This window comes from Marmota marmota, unplaced genomic scaffold (genome assembly GCF_001458135.2).
Source record: "Marmota marmota marmota unplaced genomic scaffold, marMar, whole genome shotgun sequence".
Lineage (NCBI taxonomy): Eukaryota > Metazoa > Chordata > Mammalia > Rodentia > Sciuridae > Marmota > Marmota marmota.
The window spans coordinates 4,233,925-4,259,140 of NW_025999945.1; the positions used below are offsets into that span (position 1 = coordinate 4,233,925).

Genomic DNA, 25,216 nt, shown 5'->3' on the forward strand with positions numbered 1-25,216 from the left:
TTTTTTTTTTTTTTTTTTTTTTTTTTTTTTTTTTTTTTTTAATTTTTTATTGTGGGTTGTTCAAAACATTACAAATTTCTTGACATAACATATTCGACACTTTGATTCAAGTGGGTTATGAAGTTGACTATTGCAGAAGTCCACAGTCAACAATGGGAGAGTCTGACCTCTCTTTAAGGTCAGAATATTAAAATAAGCAAAATTATAGTAAAGGTGAATAGTGCAAATGAAAATTGGAATCTGGGTTCGATTTTAAGAGTCTTGCTACAGAAACGGGCTACAGAAGGGAGGGAAATTGGCATTGATTGATAATCTGTATCAAACATGACCTGGCGTTTGATGCTCTACTCATACTCTTGCCATATTTGGTGAGTTCCAAGATCTGATTTGAACTCATGGCTCCATCTCATATTTTACACTTCTGGAGAATACACCTAGAGCTCCCTGCCTAGCTTCCTTTTGCCCATTGGGCTTCTTTGTGTCAGAGGTGGACTCTCCATTTGAGTGGTTGTCAGTTTCTTCCACAACATGTTCTTGGGTATCCTCATGTCACAAGACTCCAGAAGAGAGTTGTCAGACTTCCCATCCCAGGTGAGAAGAGTCATAGTGACCCTGAATAGATCCCCATCTGCCAGAGCTCCCAGGTTCAAAGCAGTGCAAGTCATTCCCTTTTTGCAGTCTGCTTCATTGTTAGAAACCGAGCTGACGTAAGTTCTCTGCTTTGAAAGTATTTCTTGCTTCATGTTCAAAATTTAGCATGAATTCCTCTGCTGACCCTCCACAAAATATACAAATCTGAGCTCCTGTATCCAAAACAATATTCTAAGACAAAATTTCAACTTAAAACAAAAGCAAGATGTCAAGTGTTTTCATATTTCTAGGTCCTTTCCCTAGTTCTTTCCTTTGCCAATGAATGCCCCTTTCTCATCTCTATAACCTAAATCATTATGCAAACTATCCAAACTTATTGCAATGATCATCTCCTCCAGGATCCATCCCTGACTAAACTCTATTCCCTAGATTGGTTATTGTCTTTTCTTCTGGAGCTTCCATAATTTTTATTTTATTTTATTTTATTTTTTGGCATGCTGGGGATTGAACTCAAAACCTCCTGCATCCCAGGCAAGCACTCTATCACTGAGTTACATCCCAAGCTCTGTGGCTTCCGTTATTATCATCACACTGAGCACCAAGTCTCTTTGAGCCTCTGTATCCCTTAGTATACCTAGTCCCTCCAGGCACACTCTACATCATCTTGATCTCCATACCCTAGTACTTACTTACCCATGCCTAGAACTAAACAGGTTCACCAAAAATAAACAGTTATATTCATCTGGTTTAATTAATCTCATCAAAATGTTGAGGTCCCATGAAATCCAAAGTGCTTCAGCAATTCAGATAAGATATTGTTGGATGAATCCCAGTACATCCTCATTAGGATGGGTGCAGATAAAACTCATTAGTATGTCCCATTCACACTCCCTGGAAAGGGAATGAGATCTATTTAGAGCAAGCAGTTTAACCCAGCTCTCTCACTAAGTTCATCTGTAGCCACAGGCAGTGGGAGGAAGGTCAGCAATTATCTCATGGTTTGATCAATGCAAGAGCTAATCTCAGCAATTCAGACTAAAGGAAAAGAACCACCTGTTCAAGTCCTTTTTTAAAATTTTTTAAATCTCATTACTGTTTGGTCTGAAAGTGAAATCATCTTTTCATTCCTATTTTCTGCTCCTCAGCATTAGACCCTGCTGTAGAGAGTAGTTCTCAAAACCCAATGAGTCTAGGAATCAATTGAGGATGTTAGAATGATATTTTTCTGTCTGATTCAGGAATTCTAGGGTGGGACTTAACAGTCAGAGATTCCAACAAGATACCAGGTTTTATGTTGCTGCTGCTGCTGCTCATCCATGACACACACATTCAGTAGCAAGGATTTAGAGATGTAGTTCTCAGCCACAGCTGTACGTCTGAATCACCGAGGGAGTTCTATAAAAGTACTTATTCCTGAAACCTACCTCAGACCAACTCACAATATGGATGAGGCCCAGACACAGTATTTTGTAAAATTTCCTCTGGAGCTTCCAATAGGCAGCCACAGTTAATAACTATGGTTCTCGAAATTTACGACTGAGAGCTGTTGATCTCACAAAGTGATTTCAAAATGTAATCGCCAGAATAACAGTTTCAGAATCATCTAAGAATTTGTCATGAACGTACATTCTCAATGAATAGATACTCAAATTATGATCTATGCAATGAATGGAAGACTCTTCAGCAACAAGGAGTGAAGGTCTGATACATGCTACAACATGGGTAGACCTCAAAAAAATTACAAAACATGTGAGAGGTTAGATGAGAAAGACAAAAGATGCAAAATCATGTTGTACAAATCTAGAAAAGACAATTCTATAGAGATAGCTGGCAGTCCAGTTGATGTTTGATAGGATTAGGGGTGGAAACTGGGAGAGACCTCAAACAGGCACAGAGGATCTGTGTTGGGTGATGAAATGTTCTAAAACTAGACTGTGCTGATAGTCGTTGACGTAAGTAAAGTTTTTTTTTTAATAATTAAGTTGTGTTTATGGGTGATCTTTATATTATTTAAAATAAATCTCAATATTTTTTTTTTGGTATAGAAGGTATATCTCAATGGGGAAAAAATGCAAATTCTCCAGCCCCAACCAAACCTACTGAATGTGAAGAGGGGCTGGTACTGTGTGTTCACCAAGCCCTCCCGGAGACTCTGAGGTGCACTGATGTTTGGGAACCCCTGATGTGGAATGGGAAGGTCTTGAGAGGTACCTGTTCCTGGTAAGAGTTTCAGGGTGGAATCACTAGGCAATTTCTCTGAGTAGGAAAATGAAAACAAAACAGCATTCTAGAAATTGTGGAGAAAAAAAAAAAAAAACATTTGTAACTGGAGGGAAAAAAAACCTTGTATTCCCCATCTCAGTCTTCTCTCTTGATAGATGTTGTATGAACCTGGGAAAACCATTTGCCTTCTCTCAGCCTTGGTAGCCTCATTTGTAAGTGAGAATAAAAATAGATGCTTTCAAGCTTGCTCTGAAGATAAAATCAGAGGGCAAGCATGAGAGGTCTTAACAGTAATACACTTAGATTACAATTAATATATACATATTGTATGTGTATAATATTGTATTGTTATGAGCTGATTTGACAGTTAAGTCAGGCTGAACCCATTCTGCTCAGATATCTCACCCTGCACAACATTGGCACACCCTTCCTGTAAGAACCCACTCGCATAGAAGCTAACACCCCCACCCACTTGCATCCTGACCACAATGTCTTTAAACTATGGAGCTAATGCTAGCTTACTTACTGAGTAGGTATGCCAATTCGAGAACTTGGTGCTTTACACTTTATGAAATGTGTCTTATGATTGTACTTGCCTCTTCCGCCCTGCTTCTTTGTGTTGTTTGTTTGTTCTTAAAGCTGATTCTTCACCTGCACTCTTTTGTCTTGGGCTGAGGAAATGTCTGCCTTCTGCTCCCTTTGGCCCTGGCCAGAATAAATACTTTGTCTTTTTTTTCAAAAAGACCCAGAGTTTTATTTGGAATTTTAGAATTGTGCCTTAATAGTATATGTACATATACAGTGAAAATAACAATTATGGGTCTATTTTTCCTTCAGATGTACTGCTATAGGTCAGCCTCTTCTCAGAAGCCCATCCTGGAATTTTCTGTTGCATCAGGAAAGATTTCTGCTGCTATATTTAGAAAGTTGTTATTCCAGCAAATGCATATTCTTCTGGATGTTTCCTTGCCTCAGGGTCTTATTTAAGACTACTTATTTTCAAGGCCATACAGATCTGCTCTGTTGAAAAAAGCTTCAGGACAATGCCCTGGATTCAGTTTCATCATCTTTATCATTACCAGAGAAGAAATAGCATTTGTACTGAAGAAATTGCCACCCATGAAAGGGCTCTTTTCCTTATCTTGGAAAAAAGGAACTACTCTTTGCAATCCTTAACTAAGTAGGTAGACCAAACATCACAAGAGGAGAACATGCACGTGTTCCCTGAAACCACCAAGAGGTGTGCTAAGAGAATTTGAGTTCAGCCCCACGGAGACAACAAGAAGCAAATAGAATCAGCCTGCAGTAGAATATATTTTAAGGTGACATATAGCACTTCATAGCAATTGAAGCTCAAGTCAAGCTGTAATCAACTAATCATTGGTAATCATTGGTAATTCAGATGTGAATCAAGCTAATTTCCAGACAAACAGCCCTTCAGATGGCCCCACTGAATTTCTGGCATAGGTGTTTATGAAAAGTAGCATTTGGACCCAGAGAAAAATCCATAAAACTGTACTGTGAGGCAGTGAGATAAGCAAGTGATGCTAAATACTCAGTCATCTTCTTGGGCCTCTGCTTACCCCTAGCCAGCTCACAAAAAGATAAACCACATTCTTTTCCCCTGAAGCCCTTTCATGTCCTTGAAATGCATTCATTTCAATTGGCTTTGTGTTCCAGTTGTTCAGTTAATGTACCATAATTCAGATGAAAAGGGCTTCTTCTTTCCAGTGAATATAATCTATCCACTGTGTGTCCCATTACAAAGTTCCCTAAGGAAGTGTCTGTGTCTTGTTCCCTGATGTATCCTACACAGAGGATGGCTGCATACTATAGCAGAGTACCATATGTTTAACATGTTCTATTGGCAATTAATATTTACACTACTATGAGGTGGGAATTATTAGCTGGAATTTACCGGGAAGTACAGGGTAGAATTTAGGTATGAGCCCATGCATTTCAAATGTCAAAGCCCATCCTCTGCATTTGGTTCCTCTTTCCTTCATTCTATATTTTTAATCTAGAAACAGGCAACAAGTTTGTTATCCTGGAACTTGCCTTTCAAATTAATCTTCTAGTTTCTACGTTATCTGAGAGGTTTATAAGACTTGTATGTTCATACAGTGACGAGAGAACAAGTCTATGCTCTCTGCTTGCTGTTTTCTAAGACAGCCCTGATTGTTTGAACCAAAACCATCTCTGCTGAAACCTCTGAGTCCAGTTCTGCCAGTAAGCTCTTTAAACAGCTTGCTCATCCTGTCTATAACAGTAAAAATCCCTGGTACAACAAGCAAGGAATTGCTTGAAATTCCTATTAAGCCAAGTCTTACCAAAGCCTTTTCCATTATCTCAGTAAGCTGCTTTCTACATTAAAAGGCTCCTCTTAATTAATTCTTCTTGCTGGTCTGTGGATATGCAATGCTTTATTATGACCTGTGAATTCAAAAGCAAGAAAATAAAGTGTAGATGAGCAGTAGGCTGTGCCCCTGCCATCAAATCAGGGCGACTTCACATTGCCCCGTTGCTGTTTGCACCTGTTATATCAAAAAGAAAGCGCCCTTCAATAGACGGCTGTGGAAGACTTAGTAAAGGGCCCTGTGGGGTCTTAGGAATAAATCATGACATCTCCTAGGGGTTGCTGGTGCAGCTGTGTCATACCATGTTCTGGACAGGAAGTTTAGGCAGAAGAGGGACAACTCTCTATTTTCCATACCTCTTACCCAGCAGTGAATGATGTGATGGATTCATTGTGTGGATAATACATGGTGGCAATGATTTTTGCATGGTGGAAACAGATTGTTGGGCTCTGACATCTGACTACCAGATGCTTTCCTGACAAGTATTCCCTGACATAGAGTCTACCCTATAGGGTCAACTTCTTTTCTGGTATCTGCTGTACTCTGCCATCTCACAGCTATCACAAAGCCCTAGTTTCAGAGACATAATCTCCCTCCACTACAATCTACATTAGAGACATTGAGGCACTGGACACCCTGCCAAGTCTACTCCAGTTTAATGTCAAATTAAGGGCTGAGAAACTGGAGTTAGCTCTACTGGGAACTTTATCTGGTTTTCTGTGGACTTTGTGTTGCCCTGATTCTAATGATGCCACCACTGAGTTCATCTGAACACAGGCTTTTAAAAAATATTGTTGTTATTATGTTTTAACCACATTCCCCAGGATCTACTACAAATTTCTGAATTGAAAAAATAAAAACCTTTCTCATACTTTGCAATGTTTCTTCTTCATGCAGTTGTTGCTCCGGTGCTAGATGTTCCCAGACTTTGGTTCTATATGTGAGAACCAAAGTTCCTCTAACTTGGATACTTTCTTTGGATAGAGAAGTCAAGGCAGAGAGTCCTGGATTTGGAGTTAAACAGAATCCCTGGGGATTAGGGGTCTGGCTGCATGTGAGTGCCAACAGTGTCAAAAAATGATGGTATATTATGTACATGTATGAATATGGCATTAATGAATCTCACTATCACATATAATTACAAGGCACCAATTTTTTTTAAATGGAATTTTAAAAGTGTTTGTAATACTATAGAAAGAGAAAGAGGAGTTTCAATTTGGTCTGGTGACAGGTTTAGATTTTTTCAATATCAGGATAAGGCTTAAATAAAATGGATAACACTCCTGTGAATGAGTGCCACCATTAAATATGTTCAAATTATCTTATTAGTTTCTCTGTGGCTTAGGGCACTGGGCTATGAGAATTAGGGTCCTTATTTGTAGTGTTTTGTCACTCACTAAGCATGATGAACTGCCAACTGTATATAGGACTGAGAGTTGTCAGAGTCACATCTATTTCTCCTGAATGTGCAGGATGACAACCTTATTTGTGATGAAGAAGACATTCTGAACATATTTCTAATTGGTTTCATCAAATGACATAAAAAGAAACAACTCTAGTAGATAAGGTGAGACAGCTTCTGGAAATAATATCTGCCTCCCAAGAGTATGCTTGATTTACGGTTTTGAATTACTGAGTTCTAGGTTTCTTCCTCCTACCTGTCTCTAAAAGCCATTTCTTTATCTCCATTGCCTCTGATATATGGTCTAAGTTCAACCATGGGCCTTCTCCAATAAGGAATATTACAGCAGCAGCCTGCCTCACCAGCGCCACGAAGCACTTTGAGCTATCTTTCTAAAATATAAAACTGATCATCTCTGCTCCTAAAGAACCCCCACCATGTGACCCATTTGCCCCTTCAGGATGAAGACCACATGCCCTTGTCATGGAGCCATGAAGGTTAATGAAGTACCAATAAACATGAGGCAAGTGTCCATGAGGCTGTTTCTCAGCACACAGCTGCTCCCAGCCTATCTTTCACTTCACCTCCTCTTCTAATCTATGAATTCTTTCTTTTTTCTTAATAATTTTAGTTGTAGATGGACACTATGCTTTATTTTGTTTATTTAGTTTTATGTAGTGCTGGAGATCAAACCCAGAGCCTCACACATGCTAGGCAAGTGCTCTACCACTGAGCTGCAACCCCAGCCCTAAGACTTGTTTCTTAATGCATATTTTCTTCCTTAGCATCTTTATGGTTTCTGACTCCTAAAGTGTTTTCAATGACTTCATCAATTCACCACTACTACTGCAGAATTGCTTTATGTCTGGTAATGTTCTATGCACTGAAAGGAAAGCCATGAACTAGAGAGCTCACTCCTCTCAGGGAGCATTCTTCAACAGTGTGGAAAGGAAATTTCATGTAACACACAGGAAAGTCACTCTCTTCAGTAGATAGCTGCAAAAGATGATGAAATTCGTGTTTCAGATACCTAATAAGAAAGCATCCAAGGCAGAAGGAAGAACCAGTTGCCTTCTCCCTGAGAAAAACCATGCTATCAGAATTTGGAAAATAGTAGAGAACAGCATGGCTGGAGGAGGGAACCGTGGAGAAAGAGGAGTACCAGAGTCTTGTGAGCAAATAGTTTACTTTCTTTCTTTCTTTCTTATTTATTTATTTATTTAGGTACTGGGATTGAACCTAGGGGTGCCTAACCACTGAGCAATATCTCCAGCCCTTTTTATATATTTTATTTAGAGACAGGGTCTTGCTGAGTAGCTTAGGGCTGAGTTGCTGAGGCTGGCTTTAAACTTGTGATCCTTCTGCTCAGCTTCCCGAGCCACTGGGATTATAGGCATGTGCCACTGTGCCCGATGGATTTTTACTTTCAAGAATACAAAAAAAAAAAAAAAAAGTTTGGAAAAATTTTAAACAAAGAAGTAACATGATCCAAATTAAGTATTCCAAAGAATTTTGTAGGCTGATATGTGAAGAGCAAGCAGACTGAAATGGGAAAGGATGGGAAAGAAGAGCAATTGGGAGATGTACCCTTGCAGGTATCACACAGGTGGTGAGGAGTTGGATGCTGGGAACATTTTGAAGGTAGAGGTAAATGGATTTGCTTGTAGATTGGATGAATGGTATACATAAAGAAAAGAAGTGGGAAACAAGGAAGAATGGCCTCAAAATTCTTGGCCTGGAAAACTGCAGTAATGGGATGACCAATGTAGTAGATGGTGAATACTCCTGGTAGGGGAGGACATCAGACAACTCGCAATGTTATTCAAGGGCCATATTTCTTCTTTACTTCTCTGCTGTCCTCACCACTGCCACCTCTTTGAGCTATTCTAACTAAGAACAGGTTATTCATTATCTACAGCTATAATCAGGGTTCCTGAAGTTTCCACTCACTGGATCCAATTCCAGCCCAGGCGCAGAGCTCACCTAAGTCAGTGTCACTGCTGTGATGATGTCCCTTGGGTGACTTCCCCTCCAACCAGGATCTTCCGCCTCATCACTCCCTTTCTGTCATCTGCCTGTCTCCAGCCACTTCATTTCGAATACTTCTGGTTTGTCTATCTTCCCTTTTAAAACTTGTATTCCGGGGAGATAAAAGTTACCAGAGAAGTTGAAAAGAGAATTCTAGAAGACTCCTATCTTTTTCTAGAATTTCACATTTTTACCTACAGTCAAGAATGACATTACTTATGAAAATGTGTTTTTAAAAATTGCTATTGGATTCTGCAGAATATTAGTGAGATCACCTTCTCACACTGGACCACTGCCACAGTGTCCCTGTCAGCCTGGCCTCTCTAGTGCCCTCCACCAAGCCCATTTCTCCACAGTCTCCAAGTGGATCAGACCCTATGTTACTTCCAGATCCTCCCCATTGAGTTAGAGTAAGAACTGAATTCTTTGTCCTGGACCACATCTCTCACATGTTGTCTGTCTCACAGCCACCACTGATTCCTTTCAGTTCCTGAAGGCTTGCCTCTGCTAGGAAGCGGCCATCTTCTATTTCCTTCAACTCAAACATTCCCGTCTGCTGCCTGACGTCCTCCATGATTTGTTTAGGCTCATCTTCCAGGTTTCATCTCTAGTGTTGTCTCCTCTGAGAAGCACACCCACCCTGACCTCTTTATCTAAGGAATACCCAGTTACTGCCTACTTGTGAGTCCTAGCATTAGACCTACTTGTAATTGCCTCACTAACATTGTCCACTTGTCTATTGGTCACCTCCCCACTCTACTGTAAACCTACTAGCGCCAAGAGTGTGTACTTTGCTGAGCACCTGATCATCAGCATCCATGAGACATGGCTCCTCCTGGTCATTCATGGCTCCTCTAGGGCAGGTGGAGATTGTGGGCCATGTTAAAGTGTAATTGTAAGGCCAAAGGCATTACAAATAGGGAAATTCACTCAAGTCTTCCAATCAATTGCTGATAAAATCTTGGAAACTTCTTACAAATATACTTTTCTTACAAGGATGAAAGTGTTCCGAAAATGATGTTTTTATATTTAAAAATGTAGCATTACTTTGTAAATAGTACTCCATAAAACAGTATACTCGTAAGCATAAATTCCTATTAATATACACAACATGTTTTGTACATTATAGATAATAGATAAAATATGATAGTATTCTTTATGGTTGCCTTGTGTCATATGAAACTCATGTACCATAATTTAAGGTAAAGACTGTTTTTAGATTTTTAATTTTCCCTCTCTCAATTATGAAGTTTATAAACAATACTAAAAAACAAATTGTAACAAATGAGCTGATTTCAAGTGCCAATTTCAATTTTTTTTTAACTTGGCACATAACTTGAAAGTAGGTTAGCTGATTATTTGTATTTGTTTTCTAATTATTAATAGCATTTTTTTTTTAAATTTTAAGATTTCAAGACACAGTTTCCCTGTCAATCTCATGTGTTGCCTTCAGATCTCTGCTTACTTCTATAATTAATTTATTTTCTTCCTATATAACTGTTAAATTTTTATTTCGTAAATACAAGTAATGATTTTCTTCATGGATTCTGCCTTTAATACTACTTTTAGAAAGTCTGCTATTTTTTTTTTGAGAGAGAGAGAGAGAGAATTTTTTAATATTTATTTTTTAGTTTTCGGCGGACACAACATCTTTATTTGTATGTGTTGCTGAGGATCGAACCCGGGCCGCACGCATGCCAGGCGAGCGCGCTACCGCTTGAGCCACATCCCCAGCCCAGAAAGTCTGCTATTTTGATAATAGTTTTTATGGTCTACTGTTTAACATATATCTGCCATTATTTAGTTCTATTTATGATATATTTGGGACTTAAATATAATCCATCAGAAAATTTCTGGATATATTGTAAAGTCAGAATATAAATTATGTCTTTTGTTAGTGGTTTACCAATTTCTAAATTTTAAAAATAAGTTCCATCTGTGGTTAAAAATACCTTTTCATACATATTATCTAGACAGCTTGTTGAATGTCTTTAGCTTTTCCATTTTTGCATGTTATTGTATTTTTTGTATTGGTTACTATATATTTCATTATTTGATGGTCTAAAGTATTTTATCAGTTTTATTATAGTCTCATACAGTTAATTGAGACTCTCACATTGGTTTACTATACTTTTGACAGTTTATCATTGGATAAAATTCTTTCAAAGAATGATTTTGCTTGAACACTTATTTTGTAGGAAGTTTATTGACATTATTATTTCTACCACAGTTAAAACTCTACTTGTCTCTTCTAACTTCTTTGAGTAAGCTTGATAATTTATATTTTCTGGAATACCATTTATCAATGAACTACATGTTATCAAGCTTGAATGATATATTGATTTCCGTCATAACTATTTTATTTATTATCATGTCCGTGCATATAACCTCTTTATCCATTTAATGTCATACATTTTGGGGGATTTTTTCAGTTTTAGTACTAACCACAGACATGTTCAGTGGCAGTTTTATAGAATTCATTTTTTTCTTAATTTTTTTGAGTCTTACTTACTCTAATCCATTAATTTTTGTGTTTATTTTCATTAAATTTCCTATGAGTTTTCTAGGAAGATTTTATGGTTCCTGCCTTTGCTTCTAGAATTAAAAGTTTGGTTCATCTTTTTCATATTTAACAGTAAATTAATAAGTGTGTGCATTTCTTGAGTGTAGTTTTTTGTGAGATAATCTTTGATAGTGATAATTTGATATTAAATAATTTGGAAAAACTTAAAGGCAATTTTGTTCTTTATTTCAATCAAAATTAAAACTTTAAAAAAATAAATGTTCAGAGCTTTTTGGTTAATTATTTTTATAATTATAATTTTTAAGTGTGTATTTTTATATGGAATGTTATTTCATATTAAGCATTTGGTTTGTTTGTATTATAATAAAATACGACTTATAGAATTTCTACTCTTGGATTTAGATTCGTTTTAGCATTGATTATAATCCATCTTTGTAAATACTCCATTGGCATCAAAATAATATGTTTCTGTAGATGTGTATTTGATATATGTCTATTAGTGTTGCACTCATTAATGAAATCTTCCATATAATTTTTTAAAAATTGTTATTTTCTCAGATGTGTCAAAGACTGAAATTTGTGTTTGAATTCTCACTATAATTATGATATTTTCCATTTTCCATTCTAACGGTTCTTTATTTACAATATTTGATAATTTATTGTTCAGTTCATATATGCTCTATCTTAATGGCAGACTGTTCCCTGTACTGGGTATATAACTCAGTAGTACAGCATGCACTTATGTACAAAGCCCTGGGTTTGATCCCCAGCATAAAAAAAAGGATACACCCAGTGTATTTTCATGCTTTTGCCCTGTCAGTCTCAGTTACATGGCACTAATTTTTCTCCATCTGCTTTCTACATTTTCATTTGTCCGTTTGTCTGGTCTGTTGCTGCTTTTCTTCCCTTCTGTAGTTTTGTTTTAGGCCTGTCTGTTTGCAAATGCCTTATACTCTAGTGTGCTTTTGCGTTTTGACCTTATATGAGACATCACCCTTTAACAATTTAGCTTTAATTTTATAGCTAAAATGTTTTAGCTTACTTGCGGTACTTTTCTTTCTTAGGTTTTTTTTTTTTGTTTGTTTTGTTTTTCCCTCGAAGAGATTTGGAAGTTGTAGTTTCTGGGTAAATTAAAAACTCCACTGAGGCATTCAATTCAATTAAATAAAAATCAATTTTATCCAGGGAGTGAGTACATGCCATGGGCTGGGAGCATGGACATGACCAGGTTTCTTCCTTATGCAAGTCCCTTTCTCATCCTTGATGGTCACTACAAAAGCCTCTTGCAGTACCAAGGTGGTGATGGTCTCCAAGTTCAGTCTCACTTATTTTACCTTCCTTCTGCTCACTATAGTCCATTTTGTGTAGGCTTGTTATTATTTTAACCTGTTTCTTAAAAAAAAATTAAACCTACACAAAGATTTCAAAATCACATAATAAGAGTCCACATACTCTTTACCTAGACTGGTCAAATGGTTAACATTTTTATGTTTACTCTCTGTGTGGACATGTACATGTGTCTGTGCACACCTGTGTGCTGAATCATTTGATAATAATCTACTGAGTCTCTCCTTTTTTTTTTCCTTTCTCTTTCATGACTTTGACATTTTTTGAAGAGTCAATTATAATAACCCTTTCATTCCTAAATTCTTTAGCCCAAGTTCCTAAGGATAAAGATATTTGTATACGTAACCACAGCACAATTATCAAATAGTAGATGACATTGCTAGATTTATTCTTACTTCACAGGTAGCCCGCATTTGAATGTTGCAAATCATCTAAATAATGTCCTTTAGAGAAGAGCAAAATCTGTTTTCTTTTGGTTGGCATTACCTTAACCAAACCACTAAAGCTGACATCATCAGGACTGCCCCAATTCCACCTCATATGCCTCCTGGTATGATATGGTGGGAATACAACATCACTTTAGTGGTACCAGCTCAACATGCATAATCTGAATCTCATCACAAGGAAGCATCAGACCAAAGGTGGGTGAAATTCCACAAAATAACTGGTCTATGGTCTTCAAAAATATGTTAGCAAATACAAAGAAAGGGCGAGAAGCTAACAGATTAAGAAGAAAGCAAGCTCCAGAGAATTGAGTGCAAACTCTAACCCTGGATAAAATTGGAGTAAAATTCTCTAAAGCAAAGATTGGCCAGCCAACTATTTCCATAAAAAACCAAACAGTATTTTAGGCTTTATGGACCATATGGTCTCTTTTGCAATTTCTCGACTCTGTGGTTGTAGTGTGAAAACAGCCTCAGACAACATGTAAACAAATGGACATGGTTTTGTCCCAATAGAAGTTTGCTTATAAAAGTAGAGAGTGGATGTGTTGTAGTTTGCAGACCCCTGCTCAAAAGGGCATGCATGGGACAATTTGGCAAAAATTATATAGAGATAGAGGATTCATGCTGTTATTTCATTTTATCAGTGTTAAATTTCTTAATATTCATAATATTTTAAAGATTATGAAAGAGAATGAGCTTCTTTGAGGAGATTATGCACACACAGAGAGATATGAATAGCTAAAATTATAGATAGGTATGTAAACAGATAAATAGGCAGAGGAGTGGTATGTAGTAGTTAGAGAATCTTATTCCAAACTTTAATTTATATCTTTTTTTAGGTAGTCTGGGCTCTAAGCCTTTCTTTCCATCTACTCTGTTTCTCCTTTTTTATTTCTCTTTCATGACTTTGACATTTTTTAAGAGTCAAATGGTTTTATTTATTTTTTGTTTCCTTTAGAATATCCCTCGATTTGTGTTTGTCTCATGATTAGATTCAGGCTACATGATTTGGGGAGGATTGCTATAGAAGCAACATTCTGTCCCCCTTGGAGCATCCCACCAGGAGGCAAATGATGCCAATTCATTCCATTGTTGGTGAGGTTGACTCTGATCACATGGTAAACATGAATTTTCTAGATTTCTCCCCTGTAAAGGAAACTGGGTTCATCATTCTTCATCATTCGTAATTTATTATTTCCAAATTCATTCAAACAAACTTTATAGTGCAAGCTGACATCTTCCTCTGTTCATAGGAGCCTTCTCTTTTTTAGCATTTTATACACTTACAGAAAAGAACCATCTGCATTGTCTTGGTGACCTTTAAACTCAATAGATTCTGGCAAAATCTTTTTGTAAGAGTCAGCGTTTGTTTTTGCCACACTGAAAATTTTTTCCATTATATTTGCACATAACAATGCAATACAGAGGCTGAGCCTCTTAATCATGTGGGCTGGCCCCTTGCAGAGGCCCAATGTGTTTAAAAACACACTCTTCTATTTAAAGATTATTGTTCGAATACCAAGTAACTACCACAGCTGGGTGTGAGGTGATGGCTTTGATTCATGGGCCTTTCATGGCTTCTGTGATTTGCATTTCTGTAGTTGGAAGGTTTTATTAAAAGTTATACATTATAATGACCTAGATTTTAAAAAAAAAATGAATATGAGGTCTAAGATATTGATGTACCAGCTACACAGCTAATTAAGAATTTAGAAAATCAAAAATACTAAATGTAAAGCTTTGAATGTTTCAGATGATTTTCAGGAGTGACAAAGGCATAGGTTTGGTTGTACGTATGGCCACCAAAATAATTTCCTTTCCTTTTGCTGCCCAGTTTAGAAACACTGACCAGGTAGCCAGGATTCCAGGGGATTTCATTTCCATCAACATCCTAGGATACATGTTTAAGTAGGTCATCAGATTTGCTTTATCTTTGAACAGTGATAGGCATATGATGGGTGACAAGTGCAATGTATAAATGAATGACAAAAGGAGAATGAGTGGATGTCTTGAATCCAAACAGAGCAATAGGATTAGCCTTACCAGGAGCACAGCAACACGACATGCCCACCTGTGATGGAAAATGCCAAGCATGGTACAAAGCCAGTGGATTAAGAGAATTCTCAAACTTGACATATTGGAGCTGAAATAGGAAATCATCTAAGCTTCCTTCACCCTGATGGATGGGGCCATGTAGTACATTTTAGCTTTGGAAACAAATACACCCAGAAGAGTGAGAGGGATGCAACTGCTGAAAAGAGAGTAACTCAGAAGCCACTGTCTTCCCAATTATCTTCGGAAGAGATAAAGATTTATTGAAGGATGTTTGTTCAGCATGATCAATGGTTTCCTGTCCAGCTATGGGTACCCAGCAGAAAATTTTCATTTTATATGGTGAGTGGATAACACCGATTTATCTCTCTTTTCAGAGGCTACGCTTGACTGGAGGTGTAGAGAGCAAGCATACCTAACTTGGGCTCTTTCATCACTACCTTCATAGAAAGGGGTTCAATAAATCCACCTTAGGAAAATATCCAGCTGTGCATTTACTTCCTGCAGGAAGTTTTGATGGTCAGTCCTCTCAGATTTGGTTTGGTAAAACATTTGGACAGAAATACCTATTTGGGGAGTGGAGAGGTGCTGAGTAAAAGCCAGAAAACACAGTTGCTTGTCAGGGTCTGGGATGCGTGGGGCAGAACTGCTGTTGGGCAGAAGTTAACCTGAGATGCCTGGAGCCACTTTAGCAAAAGCCCCGGGAATAATGAATCAGCTGGAGCTGACTTGTGAGATAGAGGAAGAATCCAGTATGGCCAGGCATGCATTGAGTAGCATTTATCTCAAAAGCTCTGCTCATTTGCAAAATGCCCACTGCATTTCATACAGCCCAAAGAAACCTAACCAAAATTTAGGCAATAATCTTCACTGCAAGTCCAAAGGGGAGGCAAAGACTTTTGATAAGAATGGATGATGGAGATTGGAAAATATTTTCTCAGGACAATGCCTGCTGGCAGAAGGACATATTCCTACTTTGCCCCCTCCCCTAATAAGGTCTAACTATTCACCTTAACTCTCTGTTCCTCAGAGACCCCACAGTCCTATAAAAGCTGCCCTAGGTAGCTGCAGCCATTCCTACATATATGATCTGCTTCTAACCCAATTTTCCATCTGAGTTAACAAGACCAAGTGAGGTGAAGCAATTTGACCTTGATTCCCAGTGAGCCTGTAACTGAGTCTACATTTAGAAGAGAATTCACCTCTCTTCTCTCCAGGCTGCTCATGACAGCCACTATGTCCCTGAGCCTTTCAGCTGCACTTAGATATGGTCTAGATTAATATCCACTTAAGTACCAGATGGATGTTTGCCAGCCCATACCAGCTGGCAGGCCACGTTGAAGAGTCCTTCACCCCTCCTCAGCCAGGCACCATCAATCCTTCCAGCAGTCAATCAAGCAATCAATTAACTTTTGTAAATTAGTAAAAGAAAATTTTTCAAAGGGCATGCTTGTCCACCAATCATTTCTTTTAGCACCTCTGTCACTGAAGACCATCTGACAGTTATTAAAACAAACAAAAAAAGAAGGCAAAAGAATCTTCAGAGGAACTTTCTTACTCAATTGCATGAAACAGGTTATGTTCTAGCCTCTTATTCTCTTCTTTCTGTTAAAAATTCATTTATTTTTTAAAAGAAGCAAAACTATAATCTGATGCATTGAAATAGTTTTCCCATTACTAATGAAACCAATTTTTAGAACTAGCATTCAATTTGGAGGCTTTAATTATGGACATTTTTCCAAATCTGATCAGAGTGCCCAAGATATATTGGACTGTGGCTTTATATTTTATTCCAGGAGAAAAAACAATCTACTCTCAGTTGCCCAGAGTGCTTGCTTAGCATTATGGCAATCAAGAACATTGAGTTGGCGAAGGGCAGGGATAATTCAGACAGATGGGGACTCTGCCTTGAAGGACTTAGAGACACAAAAAGGTACAGAAATGGCTGTGGACAAGCAGGAACTGGGCACAGCATGGGTGGGATTAGTGTGCATTCTGTGGGAGGAATGGATGGCAAATGAGTCAGAGCCTCTTGGAGACTGGAACCCACAGGTGGAAGTGGCACCATGGAAGGCTTGTTCTAAACCTTCCCTCCCAATCCAACTCTGGTTGTGGTGACATTAGCATATGGCATATGAGGAGCATTTCAGCTTCTGCCTTCATAGACAACACTATCTGACAGAGAGTCCATTGCCTTACAAAGCAGACTGCATTGAGGCAAGATATGTGGATTCAGTCTTCCATACATGATCAGTTTACTTCCTGGGGAATTCCAGCCCAAGGAACAGTGACACAAAAGATGCAAAGCTCTGGGTCTAATGCTTGCATAGAGCAGAGGCTTGAAAAATTTTTCTCAAATGAATAAATCAATGGATGGATGGATGCAAGTTTATTCTCTGGCTACATTCGAATTACTATAGGGTCTGTGATTTGGAGATCAAGTTAGAATCCTAAGTGACCTTGCTAATCTGACCAACCACGCCAGATCAGAGAGCAGGTGTGAAATATTAGCCTAAGCTATTCAAGCACTCACTCCCAGCAAAGTAGTGGGGGAAGATAGGAGCCAAGGATCATCACTAACATTGGTCCAGAGGGCACAATGTCAGGAGCTATTCCAAAGACCAAATAATAGAGACACAACTATTAACTCCACTAACAGATTAGAAAATTGGAGTCCAGAAAAACTCACTGCTGAAAGATATTGTAATTACAGGTAAAAAGCAGAGCCAAGATTTGAATCCAGATAGTTTGGGCTCAGAACCCCAATTCATAAGTCCTATATTAACTGCCACCCCAGGTAGGATGGACTTCTGAGAACCCAACAGTGAAGGATGCAGAATTGACCCCAATGGCAGGACCCAAATAGCCTAACCAGATGGAGGCCTGTCTTGAGGAAGGATATGAACATGGGAATCCCCAGGCAACAGAAGACTCACAGTCAGATGGAGGCAGCTTATGGCTCAAGGCAGTCTATCAGTTTGGCAGAAAAGCCCTGTCAGAAGTTGGATTTATAAAGTCAAGGATTTCCCCTTGGAAGAGCAATGTGGCAGTGACTAGGCAGGATTTCAGGACCCTGGAAAAGTGTGGAGAGCCAAAGAGCAAAGAAAGAAATGAGGCAGGAAGATAAACATACTGCACTGTGGACATGTGGTAAGGATTAGTGAAAGTCCACAATCAACTGAGGATAAGCTGTCATCCAGGGTTAGGGTAGCAAAACTAATCCAATCTCTGTCTGCAAATGGCATGGCCTGTTGAAATTTAGCCAGCTATTTTTTCAACGCCCATATGGCCTGAGTGAAAAGTTTCCAGGCCTCAGGGATTCTGAGAGTACCTGATTGCTGAGGTCAGAAGCCAACACAAGTATGCAAAGGTAGCACAAAAAAAAAAAAAAAAAAAAAAAAAACAAGCCATCTGTCCCAGGGAGGGGAAACAGGTGGTAGACAAGTCGTCCTGGCAAGAGGCTGAGATGGACTCCAGGATTCAAAGTAGCTGTTCAAGCAGAAGATGAGCGGATAATTGGCAGATGGGTGGCATCAGGTGTCCAGGCTACTACAGGAGGATAGCCAGATTGTATCTGTTGATTACTGAAGCTATAGGAGGAAATACACCTGGCAACAAGTGGCTATGGTCTACATGAGATCCAGGTAATTCAGTTGATGAGGTTGGAGATCAGCAGAGGTGCTGGTGAGTGGAGGTAGGGCATCACATCACAGGATGATTGGCATTCAGCTAACATCATGGGATCGCAACAAGTCCAGGGATCTTTTGCTATTCAAATTCTCTGCTCTCCAAACTTGAGTATAAGTAGTATTGGAGGGGTAGTAGTTCTTGCAGCAGGAACCCATTCTTACGGAGACTGGGTTATATGAAATAGATGATTCTAAAACTGGAATGACTGAGGAGGACCTAGATGCCAGGTAGTGAATATAGGTTCTCAAATAAGTACTCTATGGCCTTTGTTTATAGAGTCTTAGCCTATTTACTGGTCAGGCAGATATCCTGATCTACCAGTCAGTGTCACCATTTAAGGTTCTAGTTCCCTGCACATCTGTTTCCCATACCACAAAAAGCCCCATGAAGCCAGGAATGGACCCAGTATTATTGAAAGTGACTATAGTAGCCCCCTACTGCCTGCAAAGGACAGGTTTTAAGATCCTAGTCGATAATTGAAACCAGAGATAATACCAAAAACTATATGAACTATATTTTACATGGATAATATGTATATTATACATACTTATAGTGAAGTTTACTTTATAAGTTAGGCACAGTAGAAGCTCAACGATAATAATTAATAGTAAAATAGAATAATTGTAACAATATGCTGTAATAAAATTGCCAATATCACCACTCTCATGCTTCAGGGCCAGGTAAGGCTTCCATGAACACAAGTACTATGTACTATCGGAGTCCATCTGATACTGAGAAGGCTCTAGACAAAGGGGTGATTTGTGTACTTATTAGGAAAAAGAATGGTATAAGTTAGCATCACACTACTCAGAATGGCACACAAATTAAAACTTATGAACTGTTTATTTCTGGAATATCCACTGAGTATTTTTGGACCAAGTTTGGCCCTGGGTAACTGAAACTCCAGTATGATAGTGCAGATAAGTTGGGACTATTGTACCCACCAGACCTAAGAGGGTCCTACAGAAGTCCCACCTAGTGGTTTCAGACCACAGGTCACTTTAGCCAACACAGGATAAATTCATCTGGGTGGAGATGGCAAATCCAAGCCCTCCAGCCCTATAAGGGATTTTATGGTCTTCTGATTTTTTCACACACAAAGGACTTCCCCTGCCGCTCCATTCCATGTACGTGTACAACCCACGCTCTTGGGAATCTGGCTGCTTACCACAATTGGTATTTTCTGTCCTCTAGGAACACTACTTCTTGTCCTACCCAGCCACAGCCAATATTTTTTTTCCAAAAATAGTGAAGCCAAGCTGTCCCCCTTCTTCTATTAAAACCCTCTGCTGTACAGTACTTACTTCACTCCTCAGCTTTCCTTTAAATTCTGGAGTAGACGGTTGACAGCTGTGCAGAACCCCTCAGCACTGTGGAAGATGACGGCCCAAATAAAAGAATTACTGGATGCCAGGAGTCAAGAGCCCATCAATACCATGTGATTTTATGTGTCTCAGCTGAGCCTTGTTTTTCTCAGACTTTTTAGTCTCCTGGCACTTCTAAGCTCTCCCTTTTATCTTTGGGTTCCTCAAATGAGTTACATTCTCTCCTCCTGCAAGGTCTTAGCACTTTCTTTCCCATGCATTGGGAGTGATCTCTCTTCTCATCCCTAGGTGCCACCTACACATACTTTATATTTTAGCTGTGTTCAAAAGCATCATAGAAGACTATTGGTTTGGACTAAGCTCCTACATTAAACTCCAATAGATTAAAAATCAAAATGGAGTCAGTCACTCCGATGGTCCATGTCACTGAACTGAAACTAACTTGTTATCTGAACTTGAAACTAACTTGTTATCAGGAGAGATAATGGCCAAAGTGTCCCATACAAGGCAATTTTAATTGGCGTGATGATGAAGTTCCCTCTGCCTTAATCCTTACCTGAAAAAGGTAACTTTAAGTAACCTGATATTAACCAATTTGTTATTTTTCTATTGTCCCTTCTGCCTAGCCCACCTAACAAGGAAAGTAACTTTGAAGTGACCAATCTGTTTTTTTGTTCTTTATTTCTACTTTCTTCATTTTTTCTCTGTCTACAAAACCAATCTCTTCTGCTCAGTCCAACATCCACTTATTCTATTTTATGCAATGAAGTGTTGCCCAATTCTAGAATTGAAAATAAAGTCAATTAAGATTTTTACACTGCATTGTTGTAATTTTTGTCCTTTGACAGCCCAACTGTCACTTCCTTGGGGAAGCCTTCCCTGCCCCCTTTCCCAGCAATTAGGCAGATGCTTACTCTCTGAGCATCATGCCTGCACTTGTGACACTTATAATCACATCTTTCTTGTGTGTCTTTTTATTAGTATCCAACTCCTCCTCTGGGCTGTAACTCCAGTAATTTTATTCATTCCAGCACTCAACATAGAACATTATATTTCTTAGCTGTCCAGTGAATAGCTGTTTTATAAATGAATAAGTGAATGCCTTTGGTAAATAAACCAATAGCCCTGAGCCAAGCCTGTATCTCCACACATGGATGGACCCTGACTTAGGATGGTATGACTTAGGATTTTTTTGACATTACAGTGGTGCAAAAATGACACATACTCAGTAGAAAATGTATTTCAAAGTTTGAATTTTGATCTTTTCCTATACTAGTGATATGTGGCATGGTCCTCTTTTGTGAACCTCAGCTCCTAGCTAGCCACGTGGTCATAAGAGTAAACAACCAATACTCTACAGTGTGTCGTGTTGTTAAGATCTATAGTAAGAATGAATCTTCAAACCGTGAAATTGTGAAGAGGGGAAAGAAATATGTGCTAGTTTTGCTGTCACACCTCAAATGCAGGAGTTACGGCCACAATGTGTGATAAGTGCTAAGTTAAGATAGAGAAAGGTATTAAATTTGTGGGCGGAAGACGTAAACAGAAAACATGTTCCAATTGATGGCAACATGTCTGCACCAGAAGCATTGAGCCCCTACAAAGACTAAACCGTGAAATCCTCTAGAAAATATAAAAATTACTGGAGAGGTTGTGTCTGCCAATGAAGATACTGCTCCCGAATTTCTGGCAGAGTCAAAGAAGTTGATTAAAGAGACAATGTTAAGGTCTGGGATGGGGATGGGGGGTAGAGCATGACCTTAGCATGACTTAGTATGACCTTAGCTCAGTGGTAGAGCATGACCTTAGCATGCACAAGGCCCTGGGTTTGATCCCTAGCACTGAGGTTAAAGGATGCTGTGTTAATTAACTTTCTGTTACTGCGATAAAATTCCTTGGAAAACTTATAAGGGGAAAATATTTATTTTGTCTCATGGTGTCAGAGGCTTCAGACCATGGTTGACTGGCTCTATTGTTTTTTGGTGCTGTGGTGAAGCAGAATATCATGGCAGGAATGTTTGGTGAAGCAAAGTTGCTCAAATGATGGACACCAGGAAGCAAAATTCAAAGAGACAGAAAGTGGACCAGATCCTTTATCTCCTTGAGCATACCCCCAGTGACCTAACTTCCTTCCATTAGACTCCACTTCACAAAGGTTCCACCACCTCCCAGTAGGTCCACAGCAGGGACCAAACCTTCAACACATGGGCCTCTCAGAGATTCTCAAGATCCAAACTACAGCAGATGGTGTCCAAAGCAAGTCCTCAGTCAATCAATTAGATTTTAGCTATGGTTAATCTTTTACTATGCCTATTTTATATATTAAACTTTTTCATGGGTATGTATGCATAGGAAAAAGGAGCATATATTGGATGCAGGACAATCTACAGTTTCAGGCATCCATGGGAGATCTTGGAACATATCCCCATAAGGGGAAAATACTGAATGCAGAATGAGGATAATGAGAGTAACCTCCTTTTTGTGGTGAGGTTTAAATTATAAAGTATCTATAAGTGGCATCACATAGTACCTGGAAAACATGGTGGTGCTCTGCACCTTTGAGTTCTTTTGTCCTCTCCTTCCCCATCTCCAAGAGTGGTGAGGTCCCTTTCCTCCTGTCTGAGTCTCTAATCTGCACTTTGCCTTACAGGACAAGGGTATCTAGTGCTGAAAGTACTGACTTTGATGCTAATTTTATATGTTGAGTGGCCATGGCAATACTTTATCTCTTGCAAGCTTCATTTTTCTCACAGATAAAGTGGGTATTAAATTTTGATGATAGATACCTCATAAGATTGTCATTGATAAACACTGAAACAGAATAATCCCTGACATGATATTCAGGAATTATTGGTTATTGTTATTGTGTTTATAGCTATCACATGTACCCAATTTGACACATATGGGAAAGGAATATATAAATGCTGGCCCAGAAATTGCCATACCCTAAATATTCTATAAGGATCCTATATAGTTGGACCAGTTAGATGGTCATTCCACTGACCAGAAGAGAGACCTATACAGCCAGGGCAGAATTGCTATGCTCTTTTGATTAGAGGATTGCTTCTTATAAGTTGTATTCTCAGTCTTATCATTTCAGCAAAATGCATTTTACTGAGACCTGAAAATGCTTGCTTGATCATATTTTCACTTATTCTTTCTGAATACAGCTCTCTTTCAACCATAAGATTGGCAGTTGCATTTCTCAACTCTCAAAGGACATCCTAGAGAATAAAATTCTGTACACTGAAGTCAGCTATGTATTAGTCAGAAAAGAGTTCATAGGAGACAAGTTGAGTTCTAGGTGGGCAAGGAAAATTAACGGCAAAGGATGAGCCAAGTAGAGGAACAAAGAAATCAGAGAGAGAGAGAGAGAGAGAGAGAGAGAGAGAGAGAGAGAGAGAGAAGAAAGGAAGGAGGGGAGGAAGGGAAGAGAAACTTTGCCATAAGGGACAGACAGGCTGTGCCTGATTTCTTGTACAGAGGTAAGACCACCTTAGCAGAGGCAAGGAGAAGAGACCATGATACAATCAAGCTGTTCCCAAGAGGTTTCTCCAAATAGGACATTATAAAAAGGAAGCTAGGACTCCATCCAGGGAGCCCAGCAGCAACTCTATCCTCAGGCAATGAATCTGCTGAGTCAGCCTGTGAGTCAGCTGTACACTTATACATCCAGCCAGACCACTGAGAATTGCTTAAAGAAAATGACAAAAATGCAGTACAGAGCAGGCAGAGGCCAAATAGGTCACTGGAAATACTTTGCAAAAGCTCCTATCAGTAGCTCAGACCTCCATGTGGATTTAACTACAGGTTGAGAATTAGAATTAGGACAATTAACAACCCCCACTTCGCAGTACAGGTTGGAGCTCTGGCTGTCCCAATGGAAACAGAACTTGTTGAGGCTCTCTGTCTTCTGTGGAGATGTGATAACTTGCTCTGCAAACTGCTGATACAAATTACATCAGCTCAGCTACTGTGGCTTACTAAGACTTCAGTGGTTCTTCACTATTAACAAGGGTCAAAGAGGAATGTTTGAAAGCAATAGAACCACACACTATGGAATGAATGATAAGCAATTATAGCAGTTATTTTTGGTTCACACATGCACACACTCATCAAGCTGTAATTAATATGATTCTGGATTCTATGTGATCTCTAATAATTCCCTTAACATGAAATTAAAGAGCTACTTGTTCCTTTTGGTCGGGTATCTTCAAAGAAAACATCTCTTTCCTAGTCCTGTTTTCTTCTTTCCTTTTCTATTTTCACTCTTGCAGATTGGAAAGATAATGTAATCCTTGACACTACAGAGACCAGAGCTTAGATCTCTCTATGCCATTCACTAAGACAAACTGTTAGAGTCTTTGAGTCCCTTTCCTCCAGTAGACAGTCTATATGATAATAACTACCCTCACGGGATTGGTATAAGGATTAAATGTCACTTTGGAGGTAACATACCGGTAGACCATGATTGACAGGAATAAGGCTAAGTAAATGTTAATCTCCTCTTTTTCCCCTTCCTTATCTAGTGCACATTGGATTTATCTCAAGTTTACTTCACAGTCTTATGTTAACTACACAGAACTTTTCAACTGGCCCTTTCTCAAAGTTCATACTTTAACCCAGAATCTTCATCAACCAGGTACAAAACTTGAGCTACCACTATTTCTGATTTGATATTCTTCAGAGCTTGTGTTCTGCTTAAACTCTGATAGATTCTATTCCCTAATTTGTTTTTGTGTGTGTGTGTGTGTGTGTGTGGGTCTATTTTGTTAAAAATAATTTATTTATTCTAATTTGTTACACATGATGGCAGAATGCGATTCATTTCATATTACACATATAGAGCACATTTTTTCAAGTCACTGATTGTACAAAAAGTATTTTTACACCATTTGTGTATTTATATATTTATTTACTTAGGGTAATGATGTCTAACTCACTCCACCATCATTCCTACCCTCTTATCCCCTCCCTCCCCCTCCTTCCCCTTTGCCCTATCTAAAGTTCACCATTCCTCCCATGCTCCCCGCCCCCATCACCATTATGAGTTAGCATCCTCATTTCAAAGAAAACATTTGGCCTTTGATTTGGGGGGATTGGCTTACTTCATTTAGCATTATATTCTCCAACTTTATCCATTTACCTGCAAATGCCATGATTTTATTCTCTTTTAATGCTGAGTAATGTTCTATTGTGTGTGTGTGTGTGTGTGTGTGTGTATATATATA

General features: G+C 38.7%; 1 long non-coding RNA gene across 2 annotated transcripts in view; it reads right to left on the reverse strand.

Annotated features, from left to right (window-relative positions):
* Positions 1-134: 134 nt before the first annotated feature.
* The window catches only part of LOC125616421, a 56,714-nt gene continuing 31,632 nt past the window's right edge, over positions 135-25,216 (reverse strand). For both annotated transcript variants that reach the window (XR_007347048.1, XR_007347049.1), the window contains 2 exons: positions 5,145-5,247; positions 135-1,482 (listed from right to left, as the gene is read on the reverse strand). This is a non-coding gene — a long non-coding RNA (uncharacterized LOC125616421). The remainder of the gene's footprint in view (positions 1,483-5,144; positions 5,248-25,216) is intronic.